The 15840-nt window shown below is 35.6% G+C and overlaps 1 pseudogene; it reads left to right on the plus strand.

The window, feature by feature from the left end:
- Nucleotides 1–8160: 8160 nt before the first annotated feature.
- On the plus strand, nucleotides 8161–15639 carry LOC122278936 (annotated as a pseudogene).
- The last annotated feature ends 201 nt before the right edge of the window (nucleotides 15640–15840 follow it).

Consider the following 15840-nt stretch of genomic DNA (forward strand, 5'->3'; position numbering starts at 1 on the left):
CCTTTGCTGAGAGGAAAATGGATGGTGGTCAATAACCAACGTCACTGGATTTCTTTCAAATATGAGAGGCTTCAAAGTTTTTGCTTTCAATGTGGGATTCTCTACCATAGAGGAAGAAACTGCATGAGACAGAGGTATGAGCAATAGGAAGGAGAGAGTCAACCACAACAGTTTGGTCCTTGGCTGAGAGCCCAACCAATGCATACCAACATCTTTGACTGTCGAAAGTATGGTGGCTCCCAAGGTGGCAGCCACCACCAATGGCAACCAGAAGGGAGAAGCACAGGCATAAGGGGCGAACCTGGGTCAGAATACCAGAAGGCTATGCATGAACAAGATTCGGACGTGCTTGAATTGACAAAAGCAGAAAAGTTGGTACATGACCCTGGAGTAGGCAAGACACAGAAGGAAATTGCAATGCAATCTACCAATGTGGACCTTACAACTGGCAATTCTGACTTTCCCAATGAAGAGAGACTTACAAGTCCAATCCCAAAAGTGCCACTAGGGTCGTACATACAGGAGACAGCCAAACTGGTAGCTGACTCTACAGACCAAAACCATACACAAACAAAAGGTATGGATCTGGACCCTGACACAAGTTTATTTCAACATGAGGTAGTTAATATTAAAACATCACAGCAACAATCAACAAGGAAAAAACTTTCAAATTCTGAGGGAACTCAAACAGAACCAGGCATTGGGAAGGGACCAGGTGGTATCACTCAACATGTTGGTTCATGTAAGCACTCTATCAGGGAGGGTGAAACCAGGGTGGGTAGAAAATGGAAAAGGCTCGCAAGAGAGAGGGCTATCAGCACTAACCTGAACACTAGGAAAGCTTTAACAGAAATCTCTAATAACCCTTTGAAGATATGTACTAGAGGTAGTCTCAAAAGACATTTTGATGAGAAAAAACATGAGAGGAAGAATCAAAAGAGAAGGGTGGACCAAACTGAAAACCTTCAACCAATGGCAGTGGCTGACTCCCAGCCCTGCCATAATCAATGAGTCTCCTAACATGGAACTGCCGAGGGCTTGGGAACCCTCAGTCAGTGAGAATCCTTAGGAATCTTACTAAGGAAAAGAACCCATTCTTAGTTTTCTTGATGGAAACTAAGAGCAGAAAACAAAAACTTGAGGAAGTGAGGCTGTAGTTGCAAATGTATGGGTGTTTTGCAGTCGATAGTGTCAACTTAAGTGGAGGAATTGCTCTTCTATGGAGGGAGGAATGGCAAGTCAAAGTCATTAGTTACACAAAATGGCACATAAGTGCACTGGTACATGAGGTTGAAACAGGCCAAACATGGCAATTCACAGGCTTTTATGGACACCCTATAACTGCAAAGAGAAAGAGCAGCTGGACCCTACTTGAAATGCTAAAACCCTCCAATCCTACTGCCTGGCTCTGTGCGGGAGATTTCAATGAAATATTGGACCAAAAGGAAAAGGTAGGTGTAGCTAGAAGACCTTATAACCAGATAGAAGACTTTAGAAGAGCAGTAAAAGCTTGTGACCTCAGTGATATACACTCTCAGGGGCCTCAATTTACCTGGTCAAACAATAGAAGTGGGGGAGATTTCACAAAGGAGCACTTAGATAGAGCAATGGCAAATAAAGAATGGAACCTGATGTTTAGTGATGCAACCTGCAGTGTACTAGCAGCAGTAAAATCAGATCACTCCCCTTTGCATGTCACAAAACAGAAACCAAACAGTGGCAGGAAGAGAAAGGGTTTTTGTTTTAGGTATGAAGCAGCCTAGGATCTAAGTGAAGAATGTCAAAGAGTTGTTACTGAGGGGTGGAAGAGCCTTAATCTTGGAGGGCATGGGGCAGATACAGTGAGACATAAACTGGAGGCATGCCAAAGGGGTCTGCAGAAGTGGCAGCAAGAAACTAAGGCCCCGTTTGGTTACACAGATGAGATGAGATGAGATGAGATGTTTTAAATAGTAATAAATAAAATATTGTTATAATATAATTTTTGAATATTAATTTTGTATTGGGATTTGAAAAATTAGATTGTTTATTATATTTTGTATTGGAATTTGAAAAAGGTGTAATGATGAGTTGAGATGAGATGAGATGAGATTTTTGGTTTTGGCTAAACAAACAAGGCCTAAGTTTTCCAACCAGAAGGCCACCAAACTAGCTTTGGACCAGATTTGACACTACCAGCAAGTTGGTACTGGGACACATATCCCTTCCATGATTCAATTACAGAAAACAGTAGAAGATTCAATGGCAGTTGAGGAGCTAAAGTGGCGTCAGAGAGCCAAGCAGCACTGGCTGCAGTTTGGTGATAGAAACACACTGTTCTTTCACTTACATGCATCTCAGCGGAGAAAAACTAATACTATAAGAAGTGTGGAGGATCCTCAGGGTAGGATTGTAGCTGAGCAGGAGGAATTAGGGAGGTATTCACAGGTTATTTTTTTTCCCTTTTTAGAACTTCTATCCCTACTGGCTTGGAAGAGTGTTTGGGGTCTATGAGCTCAAGACTGAATGATGAGATGGCACAGTGGCTTAAAAATCCTTTCACCAAGGAAGAGGTAAGAGAGGCAGCCTTTCAAATGAACCCTCTCGGCTCTCCAGGCCCTGATGGGTTTCCTGCCCATTTCTTTCAGAAGCATTGGGAGGTAGTTGGAAATGAGGTCTGCCTTTTTGCCCTGCTGGTACTCAACCATAATGGCTTTCTTCAGGAAGTCAATGACACTTATATATCACTCATTCCAAAGGTTGCAAGACCAAAGAAAGTTGGTGAATACAGACCAATTAGCCTTTGCAATGTTATCTACAAGATTGTATAAAAAACAATTGCAAATAGGCTGAAAGTGATATTGCCTAGACTCATTTCCTTGAACCAAAGTGCATTTGTGCCGAATAGACTCATATCAGACAATGTTCTAGTTGCCTATGAAGCCTTACACTCTATGAAGTCAAGGATGTCAGGGAAAAAAGGGTGTATGGCCTTAAAACTAGACATGAGTAAGGCTTATGATAGGGTAGAGTGGTGTTTTGTCAAAGCAGTTATGGTAAAGATGGACTTCCCATCCCACTGGATTAACCTCGTTCAATCCTGCCTCAACTCAGTTTCATACTCTATCTTGGTTAATGGGGAAGTTCAAAGGAAGTTTAGACCCTCTAGAGGCCTTAGACAGGGTGATCCCGTGTCCCCTTATGTCTTTATTATGTGTGCTGAGGCTCTCACTGCCTTGTTGAACAATGCAGAACAGTCTGGTCTAATTACACCTACACCAATAGGGAGAGGTCCTATTTCAGTCAACCACCTCTTTTTTGCAGATGATAGCCTTCTCTTCTGTCAATCCAACCCCCAAGAGCTGGCTACTGTGCTTGACATCCTCACAGTTTATGGTAGAGCCTCAGGCCAAGTGCTCAACAAAGAAAAGTCTTCCATTTTCTTTAGCAAGAACACCAATCGGGGTGTGAGGGACCAAATTCTGAAACAGGCAGGGGTAAATTCTTGTAGCAACTTTAAAAGGTACCTGAGATTACCAGCACTTGTGGGTAGAAGGAAAATTACAGAATTCCATAATCTTGTGGACAGGACTTGGGCTCGAGTTACTAACTGGAAAGCTAAGTTCCTATCTGCGGCAGGTAAAGAAGTTCTTCTCAAAGCAGTTTTGCAAGCCATCCCTACCTATTCCATGAGTATTTTTCTGATTCCAAGCTCAATAACAAGAAAGTTGAATCAATTACTAAGGAAGTTCTGGTGGGGCTATAATGAGGAATCCTCAAAGATTCAGTGGGTCAATTGGAAACAAATTAGTCATAGCAAAGAGAGTGGGGGGCTTGGCTTTAGAGACTTCAGAAGCTTCAACTTGGCTTTACTCTCAAAGCAAGGGTGGAGAATCCTTCAGAATCCTACCTCCCTAGCAGCAAGGGTACTCAAGCAAAAGTATTTTAGCAAGACTAATCTGTTAGAAGCACAATTGGGGTCAAGACCATTCTTTGCATGGAGGGGTATCCAGGCAGGTTTGGGGATTTTGAAAAAAGGCCTCCTGTGGAGGGTAGGGAGTGGAAGCAAGGTGCACATATGGAAGGATAGCTGGGTCCCTTCCCTCCCTGCATTCCAGATTACATCTCCTCGACCAGTTAATTGCAGGTGTGATCAGGTTAGTGACCTCATTGATGTACATTTGAGGACCTGGAAGGACTCACTCTTACAGCAGTTATTTTCACCAAGGGAGGTTGAAGCAATAAAAGCCATTCCAGTAAGCGTAGGAGGTAGAGAGGATAGGATGGTTTGGCTGTATACTACCAATGGACAGTACTCAGTGAAGAGTGGCTACCATTTCCATCAACAACTGGAGGATGAACTGGAAGGGGAGTCATCAAATAGAGCTCGGGACAAGCATATTTGGAAGGGTATATGGAAGCTGAGAATCCCACCAAGAGTCAAGATGCTTGTGTGGAGAGCATGCAGTGAGGCATTACCAACCATGGCAAATCTGAAGAGAAGGAAGGTTGTGGGTGATGATTTGTGCTTTATCTGTAAGCAAGCACCTAAAACTTCGAGCCATGCATTATGGAGTTGCCCTGCCACACAGGATGTTTGGAACCAGAGTAGCAAAAAGATCCAGAAGATGGTATGCCATAGTGACTTTATCTTTGATGTGTGGTCTCTCCTTGCTGAGAACTTGAACTCTACTGAGTTGAAACAATGTGCTGTAGTTTTGAAGGGTATCTGGTCCAGGAGGAACGATGTCCTCCATGAAAAGAATTTCTTGCATCCCACAAGCGTGTTCCAGAAGGCAGTAGAAGAGGCTAGAGCTTATGAAGAATCTGTCACACCCTCAAGTGAAGCCAGTGAAAGAGTTCCAGTAGTCATCCAGAGGTGGACGAAACCTGAGAGTAACTGGTTTAAACTTAATTGGGATGCTGCAATTAGAGACAGGGAGGGGCGTATTGGCATAGGTGCTGTGGTCAGAGACTCCCAAGGACTAATTATAGGTACTCTCCGTGCTCAAAGGTATCTCAAAGGCTGTTCATCAGATGCTGAAGCTTATGGTCTACTTGTGGCTGCAATTTTTTGTAAGGAACTTGGTCTGCAGCAGGTATGCCTTGAGGGTGATTCTAAGCATGTGGTTAATCTGTTACTTAGCAAGGAGGTGGACTGGAGCATGGGGGGTTGCCTGATTGAAGATGCTAGGAAAATAATAAACTCAAGCATCAGGTGGACAGCGTCTCATGTCAAAAGGGAAGCAAACAAGGCTGCCCACCAGCTAGCAAAGTCGGCTTTGGAGGAGTCCGAGGATGTCTATGATATTGAAGTGTGTCCTCAGTGTATTAAGTCCATTGTGGCTTCAGAGCTGTTGTAGTTTCTCATCACTATGCTTGTTGTGTTTTAAAGTGTAGTGTCTGATTGTAATATCTTGGTTAATGAGATCAGTATTTCAAAAAAAAAAAAAAACTATCGAATTAAATATTTTAAGCGTGCAGTAGTACGTATTTCATAAATATTCACTGTATAAGTTTATATGTTAATCTCTTTTATTTTAGGTCTTAGATTATAAGTTTCAAGAGTTCTATTTTTATTTATCCAAACTCTAAAGAATTGTAGGGTGGACAAAACCATTGCTAGTTCTGGCAGAGTCGGAAAAATTAGAGCTCAAAGTCAAAGTCGCTCCAAAAAGATTGGTCGAAGTCAGGGTCTATATTGGCTCCAACCCCCGAACTTCAACTCTGATATTTATATTTAATATATTTAATATTGTAATATAAATAATAGGCAGTGAAGTGACCTAATGATTAAGACACTATTTTGCAACCCTCTTACCCACGTTTGAGCCCCTCGCGTATGAGACAATCATATCTTTCAAACTTTTCTTAAGATTTTTAAGAAAATGAGAAAATGATGTCATTTTCTCTCATAGTTTTCAAAACCCTAGTCATGTTGTTAAACTTACCATTTTGTGAAAGGTTTTATTTTCCTTTCACCCAAAGCCCAATCTCCGAGTCTCTCATCTCCCTTTTTGTATTTTTCATTACCCTCAGGCAATTTGTGCTCTCCATGTTGTGCCTCCATGCCAGTTCAGCCTATTGATTTTCTATTTTCACCTCGCCATGCCACATCGGCAGGCTCCCTCTCCATCTATATCCCCATCTTTCTCTCTTTGTCCACGTCGCACCCCACCTCGGTAAGTCCTCTCCATCTCTCTCAGTTTTGTGTCCTGCTCTAACCAATTTTGTTCAATGTCATTGCTCCCCTTCTTTTGTTGGATTTCTTGATTTTATATAGTTCAATCAAATCTATGTTTTGTATGCAGGTATTTGAGAATTTAGTTTTGATATGGTCTTCCACTTTTTTTTTTTTGTTTGCTTTTCTTCTCTCCTTCAATTTCGATCGGAGCTCTAATTCCAAAGTTTCGATTGGAGTTTAGAATTGGATTTTTTACTCTATAGGAGGCGGAGGCCAGCCCTACAGAATTGGAATATGATAATTGCAAGAGACTCAAGTCACATGTTATGGAATTGAAAATATAAGAATAGTCAAATGAAAAATGCTAAATGTACTTGAGAAAAACTTACCCAAAAAAAAAAATGCTAAAGCCCACTATGCTACCGAGTGCTCAAATCGATTTTAAGATCGATCAATTTTTTTCACCTATTTTTAGAGTTATTTTTTAGTCTCGTCTTTTGTGTATAACTGTTTTCCTTCACCATAAGTGAGATTGATTAATAAAGTATGAAGGTCCTACCCTCTTTCCAAAAAAATAAGTGAAGATGCAATATCCTTACAGATCGTAGAATTCTCCAATCACTAAGTTCTTTCCCAACAACTCACTAGGTACCCCAAAACTCTCGTCGGAAAGCCAAAATAACGAGACATTTTGGATTGCATACATACATGATATGAATAGAGGCGATGCTTCTCTCCCGGCATGAAAATAATGCAATGTAGGACCCAGCAACTGCCAACTGCATACCCGCGTACCATTTCCCTGCATACCATTTCCTTTGTCTCAATTACATGCTGGGTCAAGCCATCTAGAAACGGACCCAAAGGTTGGAACAATTGGCAGCTAGAATTACAGATAACTCACAATGAAAAAGATCAGTCATGAAAACGTTAATTAAAGGTTTAAGTACGTCGAAATAAGCCCTACCAATTAATTAATTAATTATTATTATTATATTTTTTTCCCAACATGCTGGTTTGATTAGAATTTGTCTGATGCGTTAGGAATCGTGATGCAGAGCATGATTCACACTTTTTTTTTTTTTCCCTTCTAATCAAGCTTCATTAAAGGAAAAGTACAGAAATAACAGTTTAAGAAGGTCATTTTCACTATCAATATAAGATAACTAAAGGTAATAATAGTTAAAGAAAGGCTGCCAAATATAAAGTTGTTTGCAGCCTATTATATTACCGAATATGTAAATCGATTTTGAGATCAATTGATTCTTTTTACTTGCTTTTAGAATAATTTTTTAGTCTTGTTTTTTGTGTATGATGGCTTTCTTCAATCATAAGTGAGGTTGATTAATAAAGTATGAAGATCCTGCCCGCTTTACAAAAAATAAAAAATAAAAAGTGAAGATGCAATATCCTCAATAATTGTAGAAATTTTCTGGTCGGTGAGTTCTTCCCCAAAAACTGACTAGGTACCCCCAAAACTCTCATCGGAAAGCCAAAATAACAAGACATTTTGGATTGTATGCATGCATGATGCGAATAGAGGCGATGCTTCTCCCAGCATGAAAATAATGTAATATAGGACCGTAGGAGGGGCGTTCTGCCCTTTCGAAAGAGGCGGAGGCGGGAAGAAAGATCCACCGTACTCGGAGTAGTCGTATTATATATTTATTTTGTTTCTTAAATGAGTCGATTCTGTTTGTTTAGAAATTAGATTTTAATTATTTTCAAAACACAAGCGCGTTTTCCCCCAAAATGGTTTTGAACAGAAAAAATCAAAGGAGTACCAAACTTGCACGTAATTCTGACACCAAGCTACAATTCCATGTTTTATTTTTTTTTAATAGCTAGACTTCCATGTTAAGGAAGCCATTTATGTACGGAAATTTGAAGGCAACTTCATGGAAGCCGAGAAAAGTCAAGGATCACAGATTCCACCCTGATATTCTTCCTCGTGGAAATGTGTTTTTGTCTTAAATAGCGAGCAGACCATGCATATGCGCCCAAGACGTTGATAAGGTTTTAGTACTACTATCCCAGAATCCCCTCCTAACGACAGCGACGATTCCCAATATACAATATCGCCAAATGCCCTATCCTGCTTGGTTGCTCTTCCTTGTAGTACTGTTCTTTCTTTTTAGTATCTCCGATGGAGCTGAAACCAAAATCAAAGTTACGCGTATCGGTATGATCATTGATCCTAATACCCGAATTGGGAAGGAAGAGAAAGTCGCCATGGAAATTGCAGCTCAAAACTACAACAACCATTCAAAGACTCACAAAGTCTCTCTTTCCCAGCTTAGTGTCGCTTCTGCCGCCGGTATGTCGTCATTAATCTCTATCATTACCAATTTTGTTAACAGTATATATGATATTAAGTTATCGTTTTGTTATATAGTAAGATGATATAAGATATTTTATTAAAAGTTGAATAAAATATTATTATATTATAAAATTTTAATATTAGTTTTGTTTTAAAATTTGAAAAAATTGAATTATTTATTATATTTTATATAAAAATTTAAAAAATATTGTAATGATTATATAAGATGAAATAAGATAAGATTTACCATCAGCGATCATATGATATAAGATCATAATGAAATTAATCATTCTCTAATTTAAATAGTAAAAGATAAGTACTGGCCGGGGATAATTAAGATTTAATGCATCTCGAATATAAGAATTGTGCGTTTGTTATGTATTTAACTTGGTTTTTTACGCATGCACATATTCCCGAAAGGAAAAGTATAGTTGCAAGCATAATTATGTATTAATCTGTGCATCAATATGATGTGATTGGTCAAAAAATAGATTTTATTGATAACAGTATTAATTTAAATTTTAAGTATGAATAAATCAGTGTTCGTACATAAATTAATGCGTAACTGCACTTATATGTAGCAAAACTCTTCCCGAAAACAGGTATTGAGATACTCAAGTACGGATAATAAGTAGCACGATGAAGCTTTTTGTGAAATTGACGTGTATTTCAAAAGATTTAACCGATTGAAAGAGCTAGATTTTTATTATTTATATTAATCAGCTTATAAATTAAATTTATCGATTACAAAGAAATTACGTACACCGTACAATCTGCACGAAACCGATGAGACCATCATGTAATATTGTTTTATAAATATGATGCTTTTTAATTTTTTTAACTTATTATAAAAGGTTATAACGTGTCATAACGGGTTGATATGTTAACAACTCATTAAAAAATTATATCTTAACGAGTTAATCCGTTTTCACTTCGAACCCGTTAATACTAAATCTTAATTCATTATTATTGTGTTGTATTCGTGTTGAGTTAACGAGTCGTATAACATATTATCACTCTTAAATTTAACGTACTTGAACCGCACTGCTGGCTGTTCTCTTTATTTATTTTAACATAGCAAGTGAGTTGGTTTAGATATTAAGAATATTTCATATCATTTATGAATAATAATTAAAATAATAGTGAATAATTTATAAATAATAATAAAGAAATTTAAGATTATCTGAGAATAATTATAATCCGTTGTTAATTTTAAAGAGTATTTTCTTTCTTGCAAGAAGTACTAATTGGTAATTCATGTTTTCGAATTAATGGGTCCGGATTATATTAGTTTAAATAGTAAATTATGAGTCAATCTTAATCAATCCCATCCGTCTTAGTGAATATGTCAAATCCCTCAACACTATTAATCCAATTTACTACAAGAAAAATATTTATACGTGATTAATTATTTACGACAAAAATAATAATTTCATATTAGAATAAATCAATTCTCATTCTAATTTATTGTTTTCGTCTTAAATAATTCGTTATAGATATTAATCATTTTCCTTATAATAAACTGGATTGGTTGTCATGTTGTGGATAGGATCGTTTGATTAAGATTGACTCTGTCATATAATTAGATTCAAACTAAACACGTAATGTGAAAATTTGTCTGCTTAATTTACAAAATAGAGACTAGATTGATAATATTTTAGGACTTGAGAAGATGAATTTTGATATATTATTTCATCTATTGATCAAATGTCTCTCTCATAAATAAAATAGAAACTATTAATAATATATTATTTGAGTAATGCTACAGTTACTTTTAGGTACTCCCTTTACACTCTACTAATATGATTAGTTGTATTTATTTATTTTTAATACGCAACTAATTATATCATTAAAGTGTACAAAAAAATACATAAAAATAACTGTATATAAAATTTTTATATAATTTATATCTATTATTTTAGCACCACATTGCCATATGGCTTATTAAAACAATTAAAATATATTACTTTTGAGGGACAGATACGTTGCTTTTAAAATGATTTGAGCTCTTAACGATAGAAAAAGCCTACCGAATATTGCAGTACGTTCGAAAAAAAAATACACGATGGGCCCTATCAAACTATATCCAGTATACAAATTATCAATTCAGAAATATTTTGGGTCTCGAAAGAATTATTTATTTATTTATTTTTATTTAATTATTAATAAAATATTTTTTAATAATGTGAATTTTTTTAAAAAAATATTTAAAAATATAAAAAATGATTTTTTTTTTTTGTCTTCTTCAATAGGTATTCGGCCTACTAGCAGTACCCTTATCAATTTTGGCAATCAGACTCCAACTTAGCTACCAAAAATTGACATGTATTCCCTCGTTCAAAAATTCGACATAATATATTATAATTTTGATAATTTAAAAAATCAAAAATTAAAAAAAGTAAAATAAATTTTCAACAAGTAAAATCAAAAAAATAAAACGATTTAAAAAATATTTAAACTTTTAAAATTTGAACAATAAGTTTTTTTAAAATAAATTAATCCAAAAAATAAGAAAAAAATGAAAAAAAGAAAATAAATAAAGATATGTTTTTGTTTTTGTAATAAATAGTTTGTATTACAGATTATTGTTTAAATTTAACATAGGTATTTTGTCGTTTTATTGATTTTAAGGCAATTTCGTCTTTATAAGGTAAAGAAGGGGTACACTGCAGCTTTTTGGTATCGTATTTTCTCCCGTACTAAATCTGATATTTGAATTGCTTGAAGAATTGTGTGGCTTAAATTAAAGTATGGTTTGGTCGTAAGATTAGAATTTTAAATTTTAAGGTGAAATATTAAAATATTATATTTTAATAATATTATTATTTTTAAATTTGAAAAAGTTAAAAAAAATTAAATTATTTATTATATTTTTTATGAAAATTTAAAAAAATTGTAATGATGAGATGAAAATTTTGAATTTAAGATAAAAATTTTGAAGGACCAAACCATACATTGTCACCATATCCTTTAAAACTCCACCTTGAGTATTTTCGTTGCTTTGATCAAATTCATTTTTAAATTTAGTCAATATTAACCTTTATTTATATTTATCTATTTTATTTAAATTCAATCTCTACATTGAATTAGTTATTTATTCTATATAAAATAATAAAATATTATTACATTAATAATTTTTTATTTAATTTATTTGATCACATTTTATAGTTCTACCAATTAAATGTTAATAATAATTATATTCTAATTAAATTAATATTAAAAAAGTATTATTAAATGTTCATAATAATTATATTCTAATTAAATTAATATTACAAAAAAGTATTATTAAATGTTAATAAGAATTATATTCTAATTAAATTAATATTAAAAAAATTATTATTAAATGTTAATATTAATTATATTATATTAAATTAATATTACAAAAAAGTATTATTAAATGTTAATAGTGATTATATTCTAATTAAATTAATATTAAAAAAAGTATTCTTAAATGTTATAATAATGTAATTATATTAAATTAATATTATTAAATATTATTAAATGTTAATAATAATTATATTCTAAATGTTAAATATTAATTATATTCTAATTAATTTAATTTTTTTATTTGGAATAAGAAATTAATATTTTAATGTTTGATAAATGAATAGTAGTTATTTATCTTTGGCCAATCACTATAATTAAAATCTAAATTATTTTAGATATATCCAATTAATGTAGAGTATTTTTGACACATATATATTATTTAAATTTTGGTCAATCTCCTCGTTTGGCCAATGAGGATGCTCGAAGCAAAAGATTCATTTTCGTGCAAATTCTGTTATTGAATGATACAGAAATGATTTACGTTAATCTCTCTCTCTCTCTCTCTCTCTCTCTCTCTCTCTCTCTCTCTCTCTCTCTCTCTGTTTTGATACCGCCAAATCGAAAATCCCACTGTTCTTGATTAACAACTCATTTTATTAAAATTTTGTTGCAGCCGAAGAGATGATAATTAGAGAGATCAAAAAGTTTGGAGTGATTATTGGCATACACACATGGCAGGAAGCAGCTCGTGTTGCAATTGTTGGAGGGCAAGCTCATGTTCCGGTCATTTCGTTTGCAGCACCAGCCATCAATCCCCCTCTAATGCCGATTCGTTGGCCTTTCTTGATACAGATGGCTAAAAATGGTTCTCAACAGATAAAATGCATTGCAGATATTGTTCATGCATACAATTGGCGAAGGATCATTGCGATTTATGAAGATGATGCCTATGGCAGTGACTCCGGCATGTTTGCACTTCTATCCGAGGCTCTTCAAAAGGTTGGTTCGGAGATTGAGTACCGTTTGGTTCTCCCTCCACTATCTTCTGTGTCTGATCCGAAATGGGTTGTCCATGAAGAGCTGATTAAGGTAATGAAAACACAATCTCGGGTCTTTGTGGTCCTTCATTCATCACTAGATATGGCAACTTATTTGTTCAGAGAAGCTAAGACGATGGGACTTGTTGGGAAAGAATCAGCTTGGATAATTTCAGACAGCATTACAAGCTTGCTGGACTCTGTCAATAACTCCGTTATTTCATCTATGGAAGGTGCATTAGGAATTAAGGCTTACTATCCCGAGATAGGCAATTCTGAGTATCTAGACTTCAAAGGCCAATTCCGGAAAAAATTCAGAGCTGAATATGTAGAGGAAGATAATTTCGACCCTGGAGTTTATGCTCTGCGAGCATATGATAGCATTAAAATGGTTACACAAGCGATAGAGGGAATGACTAGCAACGTCACCCATAGTCCAAAATATTTTTTAGACTATATGTTATCAAGTGAATTCTCTGGTTTAAGTGGCAAAATACATTTCGAAGAAGGCCAGCTTTCAGACACTCCTAATTCTGAGAATTGTAAACGTGGTTGGAAAGAGATACAAAGAAATAGATTTCTGGACACCAGAGTTTGGTTTCTCAATGAGCCCGTTTATAAAGAAAGCTCAAGAGAAAAGTGAAACTGGTAATGTGCTTGATACTGCAAATTCTAATTTGTTCGGTCCAGTCATTTGGCCAGGGAACTTAAAATGGACTCCAAAAGGTTGGGACATGCCTACTGATGCAAAGCCCCTTAAAATTGGAATTCCAGGTAGAACAGCTTTTGATAAGTTTGTTAAGGTTGACTATGGGGAGAAGCCAAATACCAAAAAATATGCAGATGGTTTCTGCATTCAAATATTCTGGAAGGTGCTTGGGCTTCTAGACTATAATCTGCCATTCGAGTTTGAGGCATTCAATGGCACCTACAATGACCTGGTTCAACGTGTCTCTAATAAGGTACCAACTTCTTCTAAGCCTTCTTCATTGATTATTTTGTTTATTATTTAAGATTCTGTTTAAATGTTTTGATTATGATTTTATTCTAATTGTGATCATGCATGGGGGCGGCGAACTACAATAAAAGACTTACGATGCTGTCGTTGGTGATGTGACCATACTTGCCGATCGGTTTAAATATGTAGATTTTACCCTTCCATATGCTGAGTCAGGTTTGACTATGATAGTTCCAGAAAAAACTGAGAGCTCACCATTGATGTTTGCGAAGCCTTTCACCTGGAAAATGTGGGTGGTCACCGGTGCCATCTTGATGTACACTATGCTCATAGTTTGGATCCTGGAGCGTCAATACAATCCAGAATTTAATGGCTCTTGGAACGATCAGATTAGCACTGCACTTTGGTTTACCTTCTGTTCTATTTTCTTTGCTCATCGTAAGTATCAATTATTAAGTTATATATACTGCTTCTAATATTTTTTTGTACGTACTGACTGCGTGGCAGATTTAGATTTCTGTATCAGTAATATGTTTGTTGTATGAACAAGCGGGTTGGTGCTCATATATACCACACGTACGCGGCTTCATTTTGCAGGTGAAACGATTCGCAACAATTACACCCGCTTGGTTGTTGTAGTCTGGCTCTTTATCGTGTTGATCCTAACCTCGAGCTACACTGCTTGTCTGTCTTCAATGCTCACTGTGAAACAACTGCGACCAAACTTTAAGAAAATTATGAAAGTTGGTTGCGATGGCGATTCTTTTATTAGGAAATACATGGAGGACGTGCTTCATTTCAAACCAGAGAATATCGTGGACGTTCCCAGTGAAGACAGCTACCCAGGCCAATTCGAAAGCAACAATATAGCTGCTGCCTTTCTTGAACTCCCGTATGGGAAAGTTTTCCTCAAACACCATTGCAAAGGATTCACAGCCACCAAACCTAACATCAGATTTGGAGGATTGGGCTTTGTAAGTACTAACTTGAAAATTAAACCAAGCCATAGGAAAAGTTTTCTAGAGATCAGAAGAAAATCCTCCTCCCTCACTTCACCCACATGATCCCCAAAATGCATGCATGCTGCGAAAAATGATTCTTCAAAATTATTAATTCATGCACATATAATATTACCTATATATATATATATATATTATGATTGCGAAAATAGATTATCAATCCATCATGTCCGCAAAAGAAACAATTGATCTGGGATCAAGGAGTCTATAGCGGCCAAAACTAATTTCATTTTTCTGATTTCTATTCAACTGTTAATTAATTTAATACTAAAGAAACTAATTATAGAAATCTGTTGTTACTCCACTTAGGTCTTCCAGAAAGGCTCGCCAATTGCCAGGGATTTTTCTGAAGCTATTCTAAAACTGTCGGAGAATGGAGATTTAAGGTCACTGGAAGATGAATGGTTAAATATTCGCCACGATGAGTGTTCAACCAACACAACTTCTAGCAGACCAGAAAGCCTGAACCTCCAGAGCTTTTGGGTTCTCTATCTAACATCTTTTGCCACCTCTACCATTTGCCTTCTACTATCCCTAAATCGCATACCAGAAAGTCGTCAGCAACCTCAAGATGCTTTGGAAGGAAATGCAACTCCAGGCCGCAACGAAAGCGTTTGGAAGAAAGTTTTTAGTCTCATAAGAAAGTTTTATGCAGATAGAAATCCTGGGAGGCCTCCAGCTCTGGCAGGCATATTAATTACAAAAGAAGGCACATCGGATGTAAATGAAGGTTCTTCGAGGAAGGAAGTCCTCATGATCAGCACTTCAACACTTGAGGACCCTCATTCCTCTCATGCCACCACACATGCAGGCTGAAATGGTGTAATTAAGCTAATATACATACATTAATATAAATCATTACTATTTGTTTGTAATTTTATATTATAATTTATATTTGCACATGAATATACTACAGAAGATCTAGAAAACAAGGAGAAAATCGTTTAGAAATAAAAGATGCCCACTGCAGGTGATGCTGTGAAAAACGACCCAAGAAATTAAAATAAAACTAAATAAGAAATCAATCACACGATACAAAAATATAAGTAATTCGACAACATACTTACATCCATAGA

Source organism: Carya illinoinensis, chromosome 10 (assembly GCF_018687715.1).
Source record: "Carya illinoinensis cultivar Pawnee chromosome 10, C.illinoinensisPawnee_v1, whole genome shotgun sequence".
In the NCBI taxonomy this organism is placed as follows: Eukaryota; Viridiplantae; Streptophyta; class Magnoliopsida; order Fagales; family Juglandaceae; genus Carya; species Carya illinoinensis.